The following is a 24,068-nucleotide window of genomic DNA, read 5'->3' as shown; positions in this document are numbered from 1 at the left end:
GAAAGATGCTCTTCAACACAAATAAATCTGTAATTCAGTGGACTTTCCTTCCCCATGATAGAAGACACATGTTGAGAAATGTTGAGTCTTCCCCAGGTTCCCACAATAGGGCCTGTCAAAGGTGTGAGTCACCGGAGGGGAAGGTGACTCAGTTAAATGATTTTGCCAAAAGGACATTTTTTGAAAGAACAGAGTCATTTGAGTTCAGCAACCTGAAAAGTGACTTGTTTCTCGGAAGAGCAAAGGACTGTGTATTGATTTGTTATATTTCCACACCATTCTCTATAGTCATTGACTCAGGCAGGTTGGTGGCACAGGATGGGGACAAATGGGGAGGCAGGCCTTCCCCACTTGCTTCAGGCAAGTAATTTACCTTTTCCCATATATGACTTCCTCATCTGTAAAATGAATGGAATTGGATGAATATTTTAGGACCTCTGTACCCAAAGTGTGCAGACCAGCAGCATAGATATCATAGAGGAACTTGTTAGAAATGCAGGTTCCCAGACCCTGCCCCAGACCTGCTGAACCAGAATCTACATTTTAAAAAGATTTTATGCACATCACAGTTTGAGGAGTCCTGTTCAGGACCAGACTTCTCAAATGTGTCCTTTAACCAGTCGGTAGCATCAGAGAAGAAATGTTAGAACTGCATGTTCATAGGTCTCAAACCACAACTCTGAGGGTGAGGTTTGGGAACTTGAGTGTTAACAGCCCCTTCGGTGGTTCTGAAGTACACTGACCTTTGAGAAGTCCTGCAGCTCAGGACTAACATGGACCTGCTGCTGTTTGTTGAGCGTTTTCATCCTGCAGCTTCCCGAAATATTCATACACCTGCACTTCACAGTAATTCTTTGATGTTATTTTGTCCTTTGTTCTGCCAAAGAGAAAACTGAGGTTTAAAGGTGGTTGCCCAAGATCTTTCTATCTTGAAATGTCTTGCAGAGCAATATTGACCTAATATGTTTCTGCCAATAAATGTTTCTGGCAATAAAACTCTTTGTAAATATTTAACAGTTACCTGATTATAAATGACAGGCTCTTGGAACAGGAGTTGAGGTAGATCTTGTAGGTCTTGATCAAAGCTTAGGAACTCATTAACTGTAGCTTTTCTCTTTCACTGTTTAAATTTTGATACATTCATATGATGTTAAAACTATATAAAAAAACTACGGTGAAAATTTTTCTTTCACTTCTATTCCATAATTACCTAATACCTCCCACTCCAAGGTAACTGTTTTTAGTTTATTGGGTCTAATTCAATTAAAGCTGATCATTGGGAAAGCTGGGGAATTTCCTGATATGACTGCCCTCATGAACCCAACAATCTCTGGATTATAGTATTTTTTAAAAGATTTATTTATGCATACAAGAACTGGGGTACAGGCCAGAGATGTGGAGGTGAGAGGATTCACCAGAGACAGAGCGGGGAACAGAATAGGCAAATCGACTGAAATACACTGCTGAGGGGAGCAGCAGGCGAGACAGGAGAGGTCTGCTGCACCATGTGGGTAGCTCCCTGGCCAGGAATCGAACTCATGCTGCAGTGGCTGGCAATTGCTTCATAGGTTGTGTCTTAACCCCTTGCGCCACCAGGGAGGCCCTGGATTTTAGTATTTTTCCAATTCATTTTATTTCCCTGACAAAGTCAAATTACAGATTTATTTGTGTTAGCAAGCATCTTCTTTTGAGGATGCGCTATGTCTGGGAGGTTCTGAGCTGCCAATATTTCACACTTTAGTGTGAATTATTCTAATACAGAGTCTCTTTATACATACAATATAGATATTTCTATATTGCATTGTCATCTCTGCTGAATGCAGTTTACAAAATGGAATATACGCTGTTTTGTGCCAGGCTTGTTTTATTGATTATGTCACCTCATTCTGCTGTGTGGTGAACACTCAGGTTGGCTCCAGCCTGCTATCATAGACTCCACTTATACATGTGGCATTTCGCAAGTGCATATTACATATGCAAGATAAAGTTGCAGACTTGAGATTGCTAATTACCTGTATTTGTAATTTTGGGAAATAATGCCAACATACCCTCCTTATGGTTAATGACAATTTGCACCTCCACCAGCTTTAGATGAGTTGACTGTTGTCACATGTTGGCCAGTGCATTAAATTGTCACATCACTGGTAGCAATGTCTGGCAATGTCTGAACCAAATCTTAATTTCAATTTGTTATGAAAAGTTTTTTAATTTATAATATGCATAAGGACCATTTCTATTTTTTTCTTGACTGTCTTGCTCATATTCTTTGCTTATGTTAAAAATTGGATTGTTGACTTTTTCTTTTTTATTTCTATGAACTCATTATTAGGGAGATAAGCCTTTTGCTTTTATTACAAGTTGGATCCAGGTTAGTGTTTCTCTTTTATTTGGTTGACGATTTGTTTTATATGCAGGATTTTACCAGCCTTTTTTTTTAAATGACTTCTGAATGTTCAATCATAGGTACAAAGACTTTTCCCTTTTCAAGATAAAAGGACATGTCCCATATTTTCTTCTATTATTTTCATTTTTTTAAGATTTATTTATTTATGCATACAAGAACTAGGGTACAGGCCAGAGGTGCGGGGGGTGGGGGTGTGTGTGTGTGAGAGGATTCACCAGAGACAGAGTGGAGAGCAGAACAGGCAGATTGACTGAAACACACTGTTGAAGGGAGCAGCAGGCAAGACAGGAGAGGTCTGCTGCGCAATGTGGGTTGCTCCCTGGCCGGCCAGGGATCGAACTCGTGCTGCAGTGGCTGCATATAGCTCCATAGTGCTGACGGTTAATCCCTTTCACCACCAGGGAGTCCCCACTTCTATTATTTTCATTCAGGTAACTTTTCATTGGAATTGTTTATTTCAACAAAAGTACAAAATACAGACTTTTAGTGTCTGAATCATTTCAGAGAGTAGAGAAAGGTTCACACTAGCAGATTGCAGGTTTTAGCAGCTTTGAAAAGAAATATTTGGCTTTCAGACCCACAGCAGCACAGACTCAGGCCCCAGAGTTGATGGCTCCTTTGACTTGGGCATGCGGTTCATATACCACTGCGGTTTCTCCCTCCACATTGTGAGAGTGGCACAAAAACACACTTAAAGACAATCATGAAGGTGTTCTCTGAATTCTCAACTGAGAAGAGGGAAGAGAGATGTGGAGAGAAATGGAAAAATGTGGGCTGATGAGGAGGTCAGACAGAACATCCAAAGGCATTGCTGATGCAGCTTATGTTCTCCCGTCAAAGTCAGTGCAGTTGACCCAGAAGTGTAGATTCACTGTGTATAACCCAGCTCTGATCTTCTGTATAATTACACAGCTCACAGTGTATTGAAATGTAAGGAAAACTTTTATTGAAGACCTGAAAAACAATTCCTAAAAGATTTTTTTCCAGAATACTGTTGCTGTCACCTCTACCAGGCTAAAAGGTATATTAGACACAATTACAAAAGCCATGAACAAGCCATCCTTCTTCAACCATCTGGGCCAAGATGAGATGCTTAAGGAATGACATAGATGACTCGCAAAGGCTGGGCTCTTGAAGTACCATCAAAAAAAAAAAAACAATGTACAGGTTCAATTATACATTGAATTGGACCTTTGGCACCAGCAATTTGTCATATAGCATTCACACGGATGATCAAAATGCATAGTGTTAAAAGAATAAAACCACCAGCATTTAAAGCAGCTTTGTCAGCTAGGCCACAGGCGACAACAGTTTGTCTCTCCCTTGTCCATTACTGAATACACAGGTAGCAAAACTTTGAAATGAAAAGAATAAAAAGAGCTATAACCCTTTTATTTACTCTGTTTAAAATTGGAAAACAAACATCATTTCTGTTAAACAGTCACATTTTCAAAGTACATAATTTTTTAAAAAAAGATTTATTTATGCATACAAGAACTAGGGTACAGGCCAGAGGTGTGGGGCGGTGAGAGGATTCACCAGAGACAGAGCGGCGAACAGAACAGGCAGACTAACCAAAGCACACTGCTGAGGGGAGCAGTGGGCTAGTCAGGAGAGGTCTGCTATGCCATGTGGGTAGCTCACGGGTCAGGTATTGAACTCATGATGCAGTGGCTGCGAATAGCTTCATAGGTTGCGTCTTACCCCTTGTGCCACCAAGGGAGGCCCCCAAAATACATCATTTGTATAAGAGGACTAAGAACAAAAAATAGGTTTACAGACATCCCAGCATAATCCAGCGACCCTAACATGGTTTTCCGGGGATCCTAGAGAGGGGCCCCTTCATAATCCCTGGCGCTAAACTAAGTTGTGGAATTCTTTGCTAGGTATTTGAAGAAATTCTAATGCTAATTTAGTAACAAAGCAAAAATCTTCTCATCCAGAGGCATATAAGCTGACTTCCCTCCAATTCTACAGTCTAGGCAGGTGTGGTGCTTTGGGGAGACCTGCCAGGATCTCAGACTATTTCGGCCTCTCAAACTTGTAGAGAAGCTGGGTGCCTGAGGCGACAGGGAAGTATTCTTTGTCCACAACTACAATTTCACCACCAGCATGCTCTTTATGATCGGTTTCCTGGAGATTTCTTGTAATTTGCATAACCCTCTAGAACAGAATCCAGTTCTTGGCTGGAAGAGAGAGAGCTGCCAGGAGTTAAATTCCCAGTCATGGAGAAGCCATGGTTTTAGTTGCTCAGGAATTTTTACTTAAACTTCAACTCTGTCTATGAATGCTTCCCCCTCTATAACAGAAGGATCTGCTCTGACCCTTTTCTTCCTGAGGAAGCCCAAGTGCCTCAGCAGGTAAACTGCCACCATCTCCATTCCCAGAGTTTTCTCTTCTTGTTTTTCTTTTAACTTCAACATTTTTCTGCTGCAGGCCAGCTGTCTTGGCTCCTGGGGCAGACCCTTTCATCCAGCTGCACACTGCTCCTTTCGGAAGTTCTCGCTGCGCCTGCAGCATGGGGGCCTCAAAGTTAGGACTCTGCTTTGGAACCCGTTCATCCCAGTGTTTGTGCCAACAACAGCCATGTCTGAAAGTATTTCACTCCTTATGTCCTTTACGGCCACCTTTACACCCTTTGGTTCCTAAAGAAGAGGCCCGTGAAAACGCGGCATCCGCTCACCCTCCTGAAATTTAGGCTTCGGGTGCTGCTCGGGGTCCCTTCCAAGAGCGACTCGCTGCCCGTGACCAGCGCCCCGACCCCTGCACGCGTCCGATTCGCCAGCGCCGCCCACGCAGCCCGCCACCGCGCCTGCGCCTCACTGTGTATTTTAAAGGTTTTGGTGAGTTGGCTTAAAGTTTGTTCCACGACCTGTGTCGTCCACGGATACCCTGAGTGGGGTTGCTGGGCGCTGCCAGCGACCGCCCTTTCGGTGGCCTCTCTGACAATGTCGCTCACTTCATCAACAACAAAATAGAGCCATGGCCCCGGCTGCTTGGAAGCCTTCCATCCTGCCTCCAGCAAGTCGCCTGTGCCTCCTTCTCATTCAAATTTTGATCCATTTGGAATTTATCCCAGTGTATGTGGGGAAGTATAGAGCTAACCTCTTCATTCCGTTCCCCCCCACCCCCAGCCCGGGCCTGTCCCCCAATGGCTATCCTTTCTCTGCTACGTTGAGGGTGCTTTACAATAAGCCTTTCATCATAAGCATCTTTTCTCCTAAGTGCCTGCATCTTTCAGCCCTGTGACTCTTTTATTGGCAGCTCTGTGCATGTTCTTTATGTTCCCACTGTTTTGCTTGCTAAGGTGTATAATATTTTAAAATATATTTTAATAGATGGAAGGGCTGCTTCCCTTATTTTTCGACTTCTTTCAGGCTATTCTTGCTTGTTTGCTTTTCTATTTGAACTTTAAAAACCTAATAGCTAATTAACACACACGCTGGTGATTTTATTGGAATTGCTTCAATAAAAGTTGAAGGATGACAAGCATATAGAAAAGCAAAGAAATTGTAAGAAGACAGCTTGATGAGTTATCACAAAGTGAGGCCAGTAAAGTGAACTGTAGGCAGGTCTACCCCTGAGCATTTCTAGGGAGAGAGGCATCCTGCCCTCCCAAGTAGTCACTGCCCCACCTTCTTTTGAAAGGTGATCCTCTGCCTCATGTCTTGTGTCCTCCATTGGTTTTCCTGTTTTGTTTTTTCATTTTATGTATGTATCTGATTTCTGTTTTCAGCCTTGTATTTGTGAGGTTTATTTATCTTTGTATCTGTGGATGGACATTTAAGTTGTCCCCAGTTATTGGCTGCCATGAGTAATGCTGCTATAAACATTTAAACCCATGTCTGTTGGTGGCAGGCATACAGATTTCTGTTGGTTATTTACTTAGGAGGGGACTTGCTGGAGGGTGGAATATGCGTGTGTTCAGTTTCAGAAAATATTGCCAAACTGTTTCCCTAATGGATGTGTGACAATTTACCACCCTTCTATAGTGTCTTCCGTTATTCTACATTCTTGCAATACTTGGGTTTGTTAGTCTCTTAATTTTACTCAGTGTGTGTTGTGTGTGGGGGGATGGTAATGAGTCGTTCCAATTTTCATTACAGTAATGACTAATGAGGTTAAGCACTTTAAATATAGGGCCTCCCTGGTGGCCTAGGGGCTGAGTCTCATCACTGTCATCCCTACCGCCTGTGTGTTCTATCCCTGGGCAGGGAGCCACATGGCTCAGCAGACCTCTCTCCTGTCTTGTCCGCTTCTCCCCTCAGCAGTGTATTTCAGTAGATCCTTCTGTTCTGCTCCCCACTCTATCTCTGGTGGATTCTCTTACCTGCTCTCCCTCCCCACCCACCAGCGTTTCTTGTCTACACCCCAGTTCTTCTACACACACACACACACACACACACACACACAAGCACTTTAACTATGGCCTCACTGGTGGTGCAGGTGGTTGGGCGCAGTGCTGTGAAGCTGTCCATAGCCTCTGCAGTGCCGGTTCCATCCCCGCTGGCCTCGGAGCAACCCACATGGTGAGCAGACCTCTCCTGACTCGCCCACTGCTCCCCTCAGCAGTGTATTTTGTCAGTCTGCCTGTTCTGTTCCCCGCTCTGTCTCTGGTGAATTCTCTCACTCTCCCACGCATCTGGCCTGTACCCCGGTTCTTGTATAAATAAAATAAATCTTTTTTAAAAAAGCAGCACTTTAAATATAAATACCATTTAAATATCCTCTTTGGGCCTCCCAGTGCTATCACCCCAATGGACTGAGTGTGATCCCTGGCCAGAGAGCTGACCACATGGTGCAGCAGACCTCTCCTATCTCACCCACTGCTCCCCTTAGCAGTGTATTTCCGTAGATCCTCCTGTTCTGCTCCCCGCTCTGTCTCTGGTGAATCCTCTCATTTCCACACCTTTGGCATGCACCCAAGTTCTTGTATGAAAAAATAAATAAGTCTTTAAAATATTTTTTAAAAAAAATACAATTTTTTAAAGATATAATTGACATATAACATGTTAGTTTTATTTTTTAAAAAAGATTTATTTATGCCTACAAGAGCTGGGGTACAGGCTAGAGGTGTGGGGGGTGAGAGGATTCACCAGAGACAGAGTGGGAAACAGAACAGGCAGATTGACCAAAGTACACTGCTGTGTGGAGCAGTGGGCGAGGGTGAGTCAGGAAAGGTCTGCTATGCCATCTGGGTTGCTCCCTGGCGGGCGGAGGGATTGAACTTGTGCTGCAGTGGCTGCGGACAGCTTCATAGGTTGCATCTTAACCCCTTGTGCCACCAGGGAGGCCATAAGGTATTAGTTTTAGATGTACAATGTAATCATTTGATATAAGTGGATATTACAAAATGGTCACCACAATAACACCCATCACCAGATTAAAATTTTTTTTCTTGTCATTAAAATTTCTAAGATTTACTTTTTTAGCAAGTTTCAAGTATACAATGCAGTATAATTACCTATAGTCACTATGTGGTACATCTTGTCCTTCCAGCCAATATATCTCTAATTTATTTCACTTTTCTAATTACATTGACTACTATTGTTCCTGACTTTAGTGGGGATGCTTCTGGTGTTTCCTAGTCGAGCAAAATATTGGCTTTCATTGAGATTTATATATTGATTCCTACTTTAAATATCTATTGATTCCTACTTTACTGAGGATTTTTTATGAGGAAAGGAGATTTTTTGGTTAAATGCTTATTCAACATTAATGGATCTCCTGGCATCTTTTTTCCATTCTATTCTACTAAGTTTCCTCACCTTGAACCATACCTGCACTCCTGGAATACATGCCCTTTGGTCCTTGAGTGTTCTTCCTCGAATGGAGAAGCTTATTTGAACCAAAGTTGCCGTGGATTCATCTGGAGAGGGTTTGTGGACATTACAGTCAGTCCATGGGGATTGAAGTTTCCTTTTCAGAAATGAGGAACCATTGCTTTGGTTCTCTTCCAGGAAACCTAGCTCCAAACTCCCCTGGTAGTGGACATGAGAAACTGGGGTTTTCCATGATTCTGCATGACTCTGATCTCACCGTTTTTCAATTTAGTTCTGTTGTTGTTTTAACCAACTTCTGTTACAAAACAGAACTAAACTAAACAACTTTTATTCTGTTGTACTGTTTTGTTTATGTAATGTCTTGGAGGCCATCCCAACAGTCTTTTAGAGGCTTTGGTCTATGATAAAACTAAACCTGGGACTCACTGCCCTAATGTTTCTCAAGAAGGGATGGGGACTTGAAAAATCTGTGTCTGTAGTAAAGAAAAACCTTTGGGTTATTGCTGACTGGGAGATGCAATGTCCAAGCCAGACATGAGACAGTCACTTGGCAGTGCAGCCACGTGCATTGGCACACTGTGAGCACCCAGTAAATGTAGGGGAGCCTGTGTGGGTGGCTTCTGCACTCAGTGGCCTTCCAGACCTTTGTTGACCCCAGTCCTCATGTAGATATCTGCAGGTTTTGCTTAGGACTCTAGGGCAAGTTCTCAAGGTCAGGGGTTTCTGGAATAAAGAAAAATAATGAAAAACGAAAAGAAAAGCAAATAAACAAAACCCCAAGGACCTCCTTTTGTAAGTATCTGGACTACAGAAAGCAAAGGGATGGAATTGAAGATTCCTTAAGATTGCCATGTCAGATAAGAGTTGTGAGTTAATGAAGAAGAGTTGGACCACAGCTCTTAGCTCCTAGCAAGACTTTTCTGTGGTCTTGAATTGCGAGGGGTGGTGCTCCCTCAGTAGTCGACGTGCCCATTTTTGAATAGGGCATCTGCAAGGTGGCTCTCTGGGGTAGTGCTGCCATAGCCTTTGTTGTATTTGTGTTTGAGGTTGAGGGCTCAGGAGGCATTTTTCACTGTGCACAGAGGGAAGGGGCTCCCCTGGTGGATGAGGGAGAAGGGAGGGCCACTGGGGGCTTTGGGAGGCCCTGCAGGGCAGTACCTAGGTTTTCCCACTCCTTGTGGATTCTGAATAGCCTTGGGCTGGCTCTCCTTCAGGTGTTCTGTGTAATTTGGTGAAGGAGAAACTAGGAGGGAGCCTTCAGCAGCAACTCAGTTTCCAATGAGCTTTTTCAGTTTTTTTCTTTTTAAAGATTTATTTATTTATGCATACAAGAATTGGGGTAGAGGCCTGAGGTGCAGGTGGGGGGTGAGAGGATTCACCACAGAGAGAGTGGGGAGCAGAACAGGCAGACTGAAAATACACTGCTGAGGGGAGCAGCGGGCGAGACAGGAGCGGTCTGCTGCGCCATGTGGGTAGCTCCCTGGTCGGCAGGGATGGAACTAGTGTTACAGAGGCTGCAGGCAGCCTCGCACCACCAGGGAGGCCAACTATTTTCAGTTTTTAAAGTTAGAGTACAATTTACTTAAAATACACAGACCTTAAATGTTCAGTTTGCTGCTATATTAGTTTTCTAGGGCTGCCATAACAGTACCACAAACTTGATGGCTTAAAAGAATAGAAATGTGTTCTCTCACAGGTCTGGAGGCTAGAAATCCAAAAATAAAGGCGTATGCAGTACTGTGATCGCATTAAAATCTCTAGGGGAGGATCTTTTATGACCTCTTCCTAGCTTCTCATGGTTGTGTGTAATTCCTGGCATTCCTTGGCTTGTGGACATATCATTCCAATCTCTGTGTTCTTCCTGCATGTGTCTGCTTTCTGTTTTTATAAGGACACCTATCATGGGACTAGAGCCCACCTCCCTCACACTCAACAAGTCACAATTGCAAGCACCCTATTCCCAAATAGGTCACATTCTAGGATTCTGGGTGGACATGAATTTAGGGAGGGGAGACAATATTCAGTATTCAATATGGGTTTTGATTGTTGTGTGTATCCATGTGACCACACCTCAATCAAGAGCTACAACATTCCTGTTAACCCAGAAAGTTCCCTCATGCTCCTTTCTAATCAGTTCTTACCACCACCACCTACTCCAGTCAACCACTGTTGTGATTTTTTTCACCATAAATTAGCTTTTTCCCTGTTTTGCATTCAGATCAATGGCAAAACATGTGCTGCTTTTGTGCCTGGCTTCTTTTGTTCTTAGTAATGAGATTCAGGGCCTTCCTGGTGGCACAAGGGGTTAAGTCTCAGTACTATGAAGCTATCCATGGCCACTGCAGCACAGAGTTTGATCCCTGGCCAGGGAGGTGACCCACATGGCGCAGCAGACCTCTCCTGTCTTACCCGCTGCTCCCCTCAGTATTTCAGTGGATCTGCCTGTTCTGCTCCCCACTCTCTCTGGTGAATTCTTTCACACATACACCGCCCCCCCGCAACCTCTGGCTCACACCCCAGTCCTTGTATGCGTAAATAAATAAACCTTAAAAAAAAAAAAAAGAAGCCTTGGCGGAAATCCCACTGCCCACCTGTGACTATGCAGGTGCCTCTTTTCACTAGCTCTCTCCCTCTGCAAGGCAGCAGCCTCCTGCCTGCCGGTGACCTGTCTAGGCCACCCGCCTACAACCATGCAGGCTTTTCTTAGCAGACCTGTCCCTTCTGGGGCAGCTCTTCCTGCCTGCTTGTGTCTATGCAAGTGTCTTTAACTGTTTTGTCCCTTCCCTAATAAACCTGCCCTTTAAATATATATTTAAAAAAGGAAGCCTTATGTATTTTTACACTATTCCCATTAGTTTACATTTATATAGAAAAGGTGTAACAATTTTTTTATGACAACGTTTTTTATGAGTGATCAATGTACCCAGATTAACCTAATTGTTTTATACAAGGGAAACACTGTTATTGCCTGTATTAGGAGTCCTTTTAAGTTAAAGATTTTAATATTAAGTTTAAGATTTTAATATCAAAAAAGGAATTTTTTTGATATAAGGGAAGTTGTCACAGTATTAACAAACTTACAGATTTTTTTAAAAATAAATTTTATTTTTATATTCCCCATACAATTGCGACTCCCTTATTTTGACCCCAATCCCTCCCCACCCCGCCCTCCACCCCCCATAGAGTGTCTCTGGTTCATAGTTTTTTGTTGATTTTGATTTTCACTTTCTTATAGTTATTCATTTTCCTGGTCCCTTATTTAAGTTTTCTAGATTCCTGCTATGAGTGAGACCATCCGGTATTTTTCTTTTTCTTTCTGGCTTATTTCGCTGAGCGTGATCCCTTCCACCGCCATCCATGTTGCTGCAAATTGCATGTGTTTATCTTTTTTGAATGCTGAGTAATATTCCATGGCGTATATGTACCACATCTTCTTGATCCAGTCATCTATTTTTGGGCATTTGGGTTGTTTCCAAAGCTTAGCTATTGTAAACAGTGCTGCTATAAACATAGGGGTGCAGGTGCTCTTTGGAATTGATGTTTCTGTGTCCTTTGGTTAAATACCTAGGAGTGGAATTGCTGGATCATATGGAAGCTCTATGTTTAGTAGGTCCAGAAATCTCCACACAGCTCTCCATAGTGGTTGGACCAGTTTGCACTCCCACCAACAGTGCAGGAGAGTTCCTTTTTCTCCACATCCTCACCAACATTTCAGATTTTTATAAAATAGTTACTCAGAGTAACAAGGATTTTTTTTTTGTTCTTTTTTTTTGACAAGGTGAAGCAATGGTGAAGAATTTTTTTAGGTATACTGAGGGTAAGAGAGCACCAAGATTTTTAGATTACCTACACAGTCTTAATTTTGTTGTGGGAAGCTAGTGAAAGCAGCTTTAGGTTTTTTTTTTTTTTTTTTTAGTTTTGCACTAGATAGATTGATAAAAGCAAGAAAAATCAGAGAGATTTAATATGATATACTTTTTTGTATACTTGTGAGAGATTTAGTATGGCTGAATAGCTTATCCAGATGACTTTAGATGTCATCTTGAATTCCTTAGCTAGGGGAGGAAAGAAGTGAGGGCATCTACTAGAAAAAAAAAGTAATTTTTTAAGAGGAAAAGATGAGTGGATTAGTCTTCCTGGAATGGAACTTTATGAAGAGAAGTTTTGGTATAACAAAAGGCAACTATATCTTTGTTAGCATAGACTAGGCTAATTACTCTTTTTTGTTGAATACCATGGGTTCTTTTAATTAAACACATTTAAACATAGAATAAAGTATTAATACCCAACATTATAACCTAAGGCATGCATACTTTAAATTATTATTATTATTTTAAATATTTTATTTTATATAATTCTTACATTTTTCATCTTTGCACAATGTATGCATTTTCAATTTGGTTATATTCCCCATACAATTGCACCCCCCTTATTTTGACTCTAGTTCTTCCTCTCCCCTCCTCTCCCTCCCCCCATACTTTAAATTAAACCATTAAATTTTGAACTAGTTTTTGTTTAGCAAAATTCTAGATCATGATCTCAAAATTTGGGATTTTTTAAAAAAATATTTTATTTATTTATGCATACAAGAACTGGGGTACAGGCCAGAGGTGAGGGGGGTGAGAGGATTCACTAGAGACAGAGTGGGGAACAGAACAGGCAGACTGACCAAAGTACACTGCTGTGGGGAGCAGCAGGTGTGACAGGTGAGGTCTGCTGTGCCATGTGGGTAGCTCCCTGGCCAGGGACTGCACTTGTGCTGCAGTGGCTGTGGACAGCTTCATAGGTTGCGTCTTAACCCCTTGCACCACCAGAGAGGCATGGGAAGTAGAATTTTTTACCCGTAGATGTACCAGACTAGTATGTTATAGTGGACAAACGAAGAGTCCAATTTTCCCATAGCTGGAAGGAGCAGAGACATACCAATGATTCAACACTGGAGCAAAGGACCTGGCAGCTTCTTGCTGAGACCAGGGGAAGCCCCCAACCTGCCAGCTGCAGTGCATTGCTACTGTTTTGATGAGAACCTTCCGGTCCCATGCAGTTATTTTTATACCTATTTATTTTTTATAACTTTAACAATTTTTTTTTTGTAAATAAGCTTTGAATACCATTTTTAGAAAATCTTTTTTTTTTAATTACTAAGAAACAACAAATGGCAAACTCGTGTCAGGGACCTTGGCCGCCTCCTCAAATAACTGGAAAAGGTTGAAGCATTTTCCCCTCCAATTGTATTTTATGAAAACATTTTTTATGAGTGGCTCAAAATCTGTTGCAGGCAGTAGTCCTGCTTTTGGATCTCAATTGCACCCATACTATGGTGGCAGCGCAGGAGGGGGAGGAAGAGGACAACTTAGGTCAGAAGCCCCTGGGCCACTTGAATGTAATTTTTATCCCCTTGAATGGGGCTCAATGCTAATCCACAGAGATTCCATGTGGAAAGGTGATATATTTTTACTGGGCTAGCTGATTGCCTTAGCCATTGCCCTACCTTTTCCCAGTTATTTAAATTTAAGGTTTCTTTGCTAGAATACCAGGGGCATCTCATTCTGATGGTTATCAAGAGATCTTTTAGGGCCTCCCCCGGTGGCGCAGCGGTTGAACGCTTGGCTGCGAGGCTGCCTGCAGCCTCTGCGGCACCAGTTCGATCCCCGGCCACCGGCGAGGGTCCCACTTGGCGCGCAGACCTCTCCTGCCGTGCCCACTGCTTCCCTCGGCAGTGTATTTCTTCGTCAGTCTGCCGGTTCTGTTCCCCGCTTTCGCTCTGGTGAATTGTCTCACCCTCCCGTGCTTCTGATTGTACCCAGTGCTTGTATAAATAAATTAATAAATCTTAAAAAAAAAGAAAAGAAAACAACTAATCTAATTTATATAAAAAAAGAGAGATCTTTTAACTGTTGCCTTGTTACCTTGCAGCCTGCCACTTTTAAAAGACCCTTCAGTGTTTTTAAAGTTGTTTTTCCCCCACACATCGGTGTATTCCCCATCTTGCAAGACGTTAAACTTCTCTCCAAGATAAGGAAAGAACAAAAAACACAAGACAAGCCACTTAGATATCTGGCAGGGGATCTGAGGCCTGGGTGGAGGTTTTTTATTCTTGTATCGGATCTTTGCGTCTTGTCACTGTCTTACAGCGGCCACCTAATGTTTAATTGGCCAACCGATGCCCTTTTTTATATGGCCTCTTAATTGGCTCTGAGATAAAGGCGATGTTAAGCAAGAGGAAAAAACATTGCCAGGTGAGCCTTTTCGGCCTACTTAAAACATACGGTTTTTGGCTTTTCCAGCCTACTTTTTTTTTTAACATTTTTATTTTTTTTAAAGATTTCTTTATTTTTGCATACAAGAACTGGGGTACAGGCCAGAGATAAGGGGAGTGAGAGGATTCACTGGAGACAGTGGGGAACAGAACAGGCAGATTGACTGAAGTACACTGCTGAGAGGAGCAGCGGGCGAGACAGGAGAGGTCTGCTGTGCCATGTGGGTAACTCCCTGGCCGGCCGGGGATTGAACTCGTGCTGCAGTGGCTGTGGATAGCTTTATAGGTTGTGTCTTAACCCCATGTGCCACCAGTGAGGACCTCAGCCTACTTTTTGTAAAGAAAACACAAGGAGAGTAAGGAAGAAAAGATAGCACAAGTGCTGTGTGAAAGAAAGTAAGTCACAAATACAGTTCCATTGCAGACTCAAAGGTCTGTGGGGCTGTAATACAGCTGAAACAGACGTCCTATGCCTTCACTGAGTAGAGGAACAGCTTGCGATCCCTGATCAATCCATCTCTGGTCAGTCAGGGCCAGCCCGGTCCCTGATAAAGTCCCTGTTTGGGTGCCAGTAAGTAGTTCCTTTTTTCTTGCTAAGTAGTATTCCATTGTGTGATTACACTACAGATTGTACAGCCAGTCTTCTATAAGGGACATTTAGATTGTCTTTAGTTTTGGGAACTGCATACTACAAATAAAACAGCAATGAACATTCCTGTTTATTCTATTTATAGACATATATTTTGATTTTTTTTAGGTTAAATACCAGGAATAGAATTGCTGTGTCATAGGGCAGGTGTCTGATTAACTTTTTTAAAATTGCCAGTCTTCCAAAATGATTATACCAGTTCATACTCCCAAGGGTAATTTCTGAGAGTTCCAGTTTCTCTATATCCTTTTGAACTTGGTTGTTTTCTTGGTGATAGTTATTTTCTTGAATGTATAGAGAATAACTTTCTGCAATTATCTCCTTCCACTGAACTGTAGAGCTAAAAGCCCTCCAACTACTGACTTTTGCTTCACTTCTTTTTTGCTTTTTCTTTCTTTTTTATCCTTTTGCGTCAAGGAAGCTTTTAGGCACAACAGCCTGCTGGGGTCACTTTGTCCACTGGCCCTTTTTTCTGAGAAGTGCACTAGTCTAAACCCGCCATACTCTGCTTTGTTTTTTTTTTTTTTTTTAAGATTTATGTATTTATTTATACAAGAACCAGGGTACAGGCCAGATGCACGGGAGGGTGAGAGGATTCACCAGAGACAGAGCGGAGAACACAACAGGCAGACTGACAAAATGCACCTCTGAGGGGAGCAGCAGGCGAGACAGGAGAGGTCTGCCCCACCATGTGGGTATCTCCCTGGCTGGCTGGGATCGGACCTGTGCTGCAGAGGCTGAGGACAGCTTCACAGCGCTGCGCTCAATCACCTGCACCACCAGGGGAGGCCCCCATACTCTGTTCTTGTACTCTCAAGTCTCCTTGCTTGGTTTGGAGTCAGTTTAGAGGTTAAAGGGTGACGGTCAGAGGTTGGAAGTCATAGGTCCTTCAGGAGGACATCAGCAGCGTCCTTGAAACAGGAGCTGTTTGAAAAGATCAAGGGTCCCTTATGACTAACTCCACACTGGATTTCTTTCTTTCTCTTTCTTTCATAATCAAGTAGTGTTTTCGTCACAGATCTCTATTAATGGTATAAAATTGATAACAATAAATCATTCAAAAATAAAAGTTTTCATTCAAACCCCATCTTTACTGCTAATTGTAATAGTGCTAATAATTGGGCCTCCCTGGTGGCACACGGATTAGTCTCAGCACTATCAAGCTATCACCAGCCACTACAACATGAGTTTGATCCCCAGCCAGGAAGCTAACCCATATGGCACAGCAGACCTTTCCTGTCTCACCCACTGCTCCCCCAGCAATGTATTTCAGTAGATCTGCCTGTTCTGCTCCCCACTCTGTTTCTGGTGAATCCTCTCACCTCCCGCTCCTCTGGCCTGCACCCCAGTTCTTATATGTATAAATAAATAAATAGAAATCTTTTTAAAAAGTGCTAATAATTATGGTAAATATTGAGCTACTCTGCACTCAAAGCTTTATAGAAAGCTACTGTTCAAAGCTTTATAGAAAAATTATATTTGTATATAAAATGGTAAATCTTCATAACCCTTGGAGGTTGGAATTGCATATCAAACCCATTTTATCGATGAGGGACCTGAGGCAAGAAAAGAATTCTCACCTTGCCAAGGAGAGGTGGAGTCAGAATTTGAACTCAGGAGTTCTGTAGCAGTATGTAACCTGCACATTACCCCCTGGGGGTCATTATTGTTTTGGAAACCAAATCGCATCAATTTAAAAAGGTGACTTTATAGCACTTCCATAAATGGGAGGTTCACATCACTTGCCATAAATAGATAATAACCGTAAGACATAAGAAAGTATACTCTGATCATAATATAACATTGTATTAACTTGCTCCTGTTCCTGTCCTGCCCATTTTTTTTTTTTACATGTGCTTTGTGCTTTTAGTGTCAGAGCTAAGAAAATTTTGCCCATCTCAAAGCCACTAAGATTTTCTCCTAGAATGGTTGTAATTTTAGGTCTTATAATTAAACCTGCCATCCAGTTCAAGTTATTTTTATCCATAATGTGAGGTAAGGGTTACACTTAATTATTTGGAAGGGGAAAAAATGATGTCCAATGATTTCTACAGTATTTGTTGAAAAGACTCCTTTTTCTGTCTTCTCTGATTCTGGTTTTTCTCAGGGAATGGGAGGGCTCACTCTCACAGTTGCTACAAGGAGGAAAAATATATAATTATTTTGCTACCCTGGATATAAACCCCATTGGCGCAAAGTCAGCACTCAATAAATAGCAATTACTTCTTGGATTATACTAAATGTTTTCCTGTGGTTTGGCATTTATGCTGTTTGCAGTTTTCTTTCTTCAAGTGTAAACAGCAATGCAATGGATATTCCAGGCATACAGCTTTGTTTTTTTTTTTTTTAAGTTTTATTTATTTATGCATACAAGAGCTGGGGTATAGGCCAGAGGTGTGGGGGGTGAGAGGATTCGCCAGAGACAGAGTGGGGAGCAGAACAGGCAGATTGACTGAAATACACTGCTGAGGGGAGCAGCGGGTGAGATAGGCGAGGTCTGCTCCACCATGTGGGTCACCTCCCTGGCTGGGGATTGAATTCATGCTGCAGAGGCTGCAGATAGCTTCATAGTGCTTATGCCACCAGGGAGGACCCTGGTGGACCCAGCTTTGCTTATTTCTTTTTTTTTTTTTTTTTGTTTTAAGATTTATTTATTTATTTATTTATACAAGCACTGGGTACAGTCAGAAGCACGGGAGGGTGAGAGAATTCACCAGAGCCAGAGCAGGGAGCAGAGCAGGCAGAAGGACCGAAGTACACTGCTGAGGGGAGCAGCGGGCGGCAGGAGAGGTCTGCGCCCCATGTGGGACCCTCCTCCGGTGGCCTTGGAGCAGCCGGGGATCGAGCCGGTGCTGCAGAGGCTGCGGGGAGCTTCGCAACCCAGCGCTCAACCGCTGCGCCACCGGGGAGGCCCGCTTTGCTTATTTCTTTAAAACAATTTTCGATTATATTTATCCATACTATAAATGAGTGTTGTGTTTGAACACATATACTCTGCCAGAAACGATGTATTTCTTTTGGATTAGCTCTGCTTCCAACCAGAGGGAGCTACGGAAGGGTTGAGAACAGGAATCATCTCCTGTCCTGGGAAACCTTTCTGACCTCCCCCCACCTGGAGCTCCTGATCCCCACTTGGTAGTTTCTCATCCTCCCTTTGGCGGCACACACTTTCCCTTTCTGTTTTCTACTCTTTCATTTACCTCTTAACTCCCTCAGGGGCTCACATGTATCTCTTACTGGCATTACCACTTTACCCCTTGTAGCATGGTGCTTGCACATAGCAGGTGCTTACTAAGTGCGACCTGTGCAGCATGATCTGCATTGCTGCTGGGTCCGGGGGCTTCTCTGAGGTGAGTCTTGGACAGCAGTGTTCCTTTACACCAGCAGCCAGGGCACCTCAGTCCTGTGACATCTTGTGAGTTAGGCCATTTTCTCTAAGAGTGTGCCCGGGGTGTTACATGTTACCTGGCACCTCCATTAAATTATGTTGAGTCCCAGAGTGAGGAAATTACTTTTCATTTCTTTTTCAGCCCTCTTCCTTCTCTAGGACAGGCTTTCTGAGCTCCAGCACTATTGACATTTAGGGGCTGGAAAATCCATTGTTGTGGGAGGCTGCCCAGTGTATCGTGCATCGTAGATGTTTGCAGCATCCCTGGCCTCGGCCCATTTGCACCCTCATCTCCTGTTGTGACAAAAATATCTCTAGCCTTTGCCAGATGTCACCTGGGAGGACAAAATCCACCTTTCGGTTCAGAAATACTGCTCTAAGAGAAAGATTCAGTCTGTGCTAATATATTTTAACACTTCTCTAACCCTTGCTGATACCCCTTTTCCCTGGCTTAGAGCTTTTAGCTGGGAAAGATTTCTCATGAGATTTAAACAGCATTTTGCTCCCCTTTATGTTACCTTTGCATTTTGGCCCAAGAGAATGGTTTTTTCTCTTAATGCAAGTGTTTAAAAGCCTTCATTACATGTAAATTTAAGTAAAAAGGCAAGCGCTACAGAGTGGTTTCTCTCGGCCTCTGGATACCTGGCTCCTAGGGCACCGCCCAGACACCTGGTTCTTAGGAAATGCTGAGTCAGGCATCTTGCTGGGGGGTTTTTGTGCTTCTGTCATCTGGAGCACTGGGCAGTGTTTCATGTTTGTTTCACTTAAGACAACATGCCAGCTTGAGAGATGCCCTTGGGATCTGTGTGGGCGCCAAGTTTCCCGCCTGTGCCGACACAGATCACACATGCATGGCACCTGCCTGATGGGGACTGCCTGCTGCCAGCATGTGGCCTGGGGACCCAGGAGTGGGTCTTCTTGATAAAATCATGCAGGCCCTTGTGGATCACCCGGGGAAAGGCAGTGCATGTCTGAGAGAGTGATCTTCCTTGTCTGGGAAGCAGGCATTTGAAAACAAATCACGCAGATCTGGAACCTGATTCCACAGAGGTCAGATGTGGGAGGGAAGTACAGTATTTTCATTCAGATCAGACATCTTGGCAAAGCTGCCGATCTGCTACCACCCCTGCTTACCCTCATGGGAAAAGGCTTGATCAGAAGGCAAGATGAGTGGGACTGTCATAATTGGCAGCCCCTGAGCGGTTTAGGCATCAAGCAAAGGTGGCTGCCAACATCAGAAAAGAGTAAAAACCTGACATTACACACCTCCTGTTGAAAGAACCCAGCACCACCTGTAGTTGGGACAAAGGGTTTGAGCTTGAGTCTAAGCCAGCTGCCAGGGTATAGAAATAGAGAGGAGGAGGAGGAGGAACATGCTAAATCATACCATGAATATGCAATTAGCAAAGGCTTGACCTGGGAACCGCTACAGGGCAAATATCCTGGGTTGGGTTCTTTAACTGTAAGAGAAATAGGAAGAATGGGAGGAGAAATCCCATGGATTAAAGGAGACTTCCAAGATGAAATTTTTAAACTGTGCAAAGCTGAAAACTAAACTGTCCTCTTGGGGACTGGGGCGAAAAAGGAATAGCCACTGGCCCTGGAGCTTTGGTGGAGGGTGAGTGGTGTGCGAGCACATGTGGAAGGGTGACATGTATTCTCAGATTTGTATAGCTATGTAAAAGATTGGCAAAGCAACAATAACAACAACAACAAAAAACCCTATCCTGTCTAGGGTTGCAGCCTTGGTTGAGAAAACTAGAAACCCAACCTGGCGATTTGTGTGTGGTAGGATGGTGCTGACGTTTAAGGGGAACAGTGATTGGAATGGGGTTCACATAGGGCCTTCTAGGTGACTGAAACAGAACTGTGTTCTGTTTCCTGACCGGGTGGTAGTTATAAGGTAGGATTGTCTTGTACTAGCGCATTAATGCCTTTGTTATCTGTTACCTGTGTCTGTGTCTTATTTAAAAACAGAACATTTTTAAAAAGCAAAGTGCAAAAGAATATGTGTATGTTATTTTTCATAGGCAAAAAGAGAGGAACTGTGAAAAATAGACTTCTATTTTAAAATATAACCAATGCCAGGATAAGCCAGAAATTAAAAAAAAAAATGCATGTCTATCAGGAAGGAAGGAATGAGGGTGATGAAAAATAGGACCTGGAAGCTAGACCTTTCCGAACAGACTTTTTTATAGCTTTTACTGTGGAATTATATGAGCATAAAAAAATTTTAAGAATCCGTGAAAATAAGAAACAAATAGAAATGCATGATCTTTTGACTGTATCTTCTTGCCAGGAAATTATCCTAAGATAATATTGCACAGACTATTTTGAAACAATTATGTATATATATACATGTATATATATTATACATATACCTATGTATATGGAAAAAACAAATAATTATACTAAGTATCATTAAGAATCAAGATTTCAGCACAAGAGATGCAAAAACATAATTCTGATAATTTATGTATAGATCAATGGTTTGCTTTTCTTTTTCTGGAAAATACAAATTTCCTAGCTGTCTGCCCGAAAAAGCCTAAAAAATGCTGACTATCCAGTAGTAATGAGTCTCCCTAGTATTTAGGCTGTGGTTTCTTTCTTTTTTTTTTTTTAAGATTTATTTATTTATATATAAGAATTGGGGGGTACAGGCCAGAGATGCATGGGAGGGTGAGAGAATTCACCAGAGACAGAGTGGGGAACAGAAAAGTCAGACGGACCAAAGAACACTGCTGAGGGGAGCAGCGGGCGAGACAGGAGAGGTCTGTCCTGCCATGTGGGTTTCTCCCTGGCTGGCCGGGAATTGAACTTATGCTGCAGTGGCTGCGGATTGCTTCATAGGTTGCATCTTAACCCCTGTGCCACCAGGGAGGCCCACAGGCTGTGGTTTCTAAGGACCAATTCTCGAGAATGGCGTTCCTGGGAAAGTAGCTCATTTTAAGTCAGAGGGAGAAAATGTACAAGATGAGCCTGGAAGCTGCAGTTATTTCTGAAAGCAAGAAAGCTGTGGACAATTCCTGGAATCATGTCATTTGGACAGGAAAATACTAGAAGAAGCTCCCACAAGCCAATGAAATCATTTAAACATCAAAAAGAATAAAACAGAGCCCCTTTGCAAAACAGCTTGGCAATTTCTTATTGTTAAATCTCTTGTCAGTGACTCACTCCTAAGTATTTGCCTGAGAGAGAGAAAATCATGTCCACAGGAGGACTTGTATGTATATGTTTGTAGCTTTATTCATATTTGCAAACTCCTAGAAGCAACTCAAAGGTCTGCCAAAGGATGAATGGATAAGCAAATTGTGGTGTAGTAGAATACTGCTCAGCAGCCAGAGGGGCAGACTGCTGACACACCCAGCTACATGGATGCATCCCCAAAGCTTTTGCTAATAAAGAGACAGGACAGAAATGGCAACATACTGCATGATTCATTTATTTAATGTTCAGGAAAAATTAAAATTCTAGGAATCAAAATTAGGTAAATGATTGCCAATGAGGTGGGTGGGAAAAGGGATTGACTGTAAAAGAACTTTTTGGGGTGATAGATATGCTCTCTGTCTTGAATAAGGTGTCAGTACATAGATATTTGTTGAAACTCATCAAACATACACTTAGAGTGAACCTCAGTGTACAGCAATTATACCATAATAAATTTGAATTATAAATAACATCAATGGGTAGAAATATAAAAATTTAACAATTAATGAATTCAAAACAATACTAAAAATTCATCATTAGGCACTTTTGTAGGATTCTAATAAACTAATTCCAAAAGTTGTTGAATAAAGAGAAAGAATCGAACTTATCTTGTTTTTCTGCACAAACCGAATTTGAAGATAACAGATGAGAAGGGTAAGTTATGCTTTATAGAAGAATTACAGAAATATAGAGGGAATGATAGAATTAGAGAGTCACAATTTAATGAAATTCTGAATCAAGGGAGGTGCCTGAGTTTGATCCCTGGTCAGGGAGCTAATAACCTACACAAGGTGCAGCAGACCAAACCTCTCCTGTATTGCGCTCTGCTCCCCTCAGCAGTGTATTTCAGTAGATCCACCTGTTCTGCTCCCCACTCTGTCTCTGGTGAATCCTCTCAGCCCCCACACCTCTAGCCTACATCCTAGCTCTTCTATGCAAAAATTATTAAAAAATCTTCAAAAAAAAAAAAGAGAGAAAGAAATGTGGTATATCCATCCAATGGAATATTACTTGACAATAAAAATAAATGAAGTACTGGTTGCTGCAGTAAGACGGCAGCTGCTGCAGAGCAATATGTTATCATGGTAATGATGGAGCCAGTGTTGCTCAAGGGCAAAGAAGTGAAGCGGGAAGGAGAGTCAAGAAATAAAGAAATGTATACCAAGAAAGATTATGAAAACTGACACATAACTATTATACAAGAGCCATAAATATGTATCCTAAAAATGCTAACTATTACAAGAATCAAGGAGCTGCCTTGATGCCTAGAAGGTTCTGGGAGCTTTTGGAAATGCAGATTGGCCAGTAGGTTGGATGACAGCTTCATCTTGGGACAACTATGAGAGGGCAAATGCCACATATCTGTAGGAAATGGCATGGTAGAATTGGAAGTTTCTGGAGAACCCTACCATTGGATCACAAAAATGCTCAGGCCCAACAGGAGTTTAAGAATGCTAATGCAGCCTTAGAGTATGTGAAAATGGAAATGGATTTTGAGAAGTGCAATTTTTTAGAGGGTTATTTTCTGTATGGGCCATGCCATAGAATTTGCCCCCACCTGCCATCCCTTCAAAATTCCTAAAGAAAAATGTTTGACAACACTAGGTTATTTTTCTGAAACACAGACTTATACAGAAAGCCAGTGACATTTTTTTTTTAACCAGTAAATCCACCAATGCAGGTGCTCAGTATGTACAATACAAAGTCTTTGCCTTTATTATGAAGACTATAATGGGAAGGTGTTTCAGTTTTTTGTATGGCTGTCATGATGGTTCTTGACCATGAGAAGGCCAGACCACTAAAGCAAAGACAGAACATGGGACCAAAGTTTTGAAAGATGGAAACTGCAAGCTAGTATATGAATTATGGGCAAAAGCCCTGGGGATAGACTCCAACAATATAAAAACAAATGCTAAATTCTTCTGCAATAAGAATATGGTGAATTCCCAGTTTAGGAAACTAGATTATGCAACAGACGATTGCACAAATGCAGGGAAGCCCAACAGCACTTATATAAAAGATTCCAGCTCATTGACACGGACACAGAGCAGACTGAATTTCAGTGTCTCCTCTTGGAAGGGCACTAATCCCATCAGGAGAGCCCCCACCTCATCTAATGTATCAATTAGCTTCTGCTTTGTAACAAATGACCCCCAAACTTAGTGGTTTAAAATAAACGAGTTAATTATTTCTCTTGATTCTGTAGGATGACTGAGATTCTGGATGGACTTCACTGGGGCCAGATGGTCTAGGAAGGCTTCACTCAAAGGTCCTGGGTCTCAGCAGTGGCCCCTGTTGGAGGCTTGCCAGAAATTGTTTACATGATTGGAAGCCTTCCCAACCACAAGAGAACATTAAACCCCAAGGCACCACCCCAT

General features: G+C 42.4%; 1 protein-coding gene and 1 pseudogene across 3 annotated transcripts in view; one reads left to right on the top strand and one right to left on the bottom strand.

The window, feature by feature from the left end:
- The window catches only part of IL34 (interleukin 34), a 66,505-nt gene that overhangs the window by 25,075 nt on the left and 17,362 nt on the right, over nt 1-24,068 (top strand). The window lies entirely within an intron of this gene.
- LOC119250306 (mortality factor 4-like protein 1) lies at nt 4,217-4,924 on the bottom strand (annotated as a pseudogene).

This window comes from Talpa occidentalis, unplaced genomic scaffold (assembly GCF_014898055.3).
Source record: "Talpa occidentalis isolate TD23 unplaced genomic scaffold, MPIMG_talOcc4v2.1 talOcc4.17, whole genome shotgun sequence".
NCBI lineage: Eukaryota > Metazoa > Chordata > Mammalia > Eulipotyphla > Talpidae > Talpa > Talpa occidentalis.
Note: the sequence above shows the minus strand (reverse complement) of the source record. Positions and strands in the feature narration are given on the sequence as shown.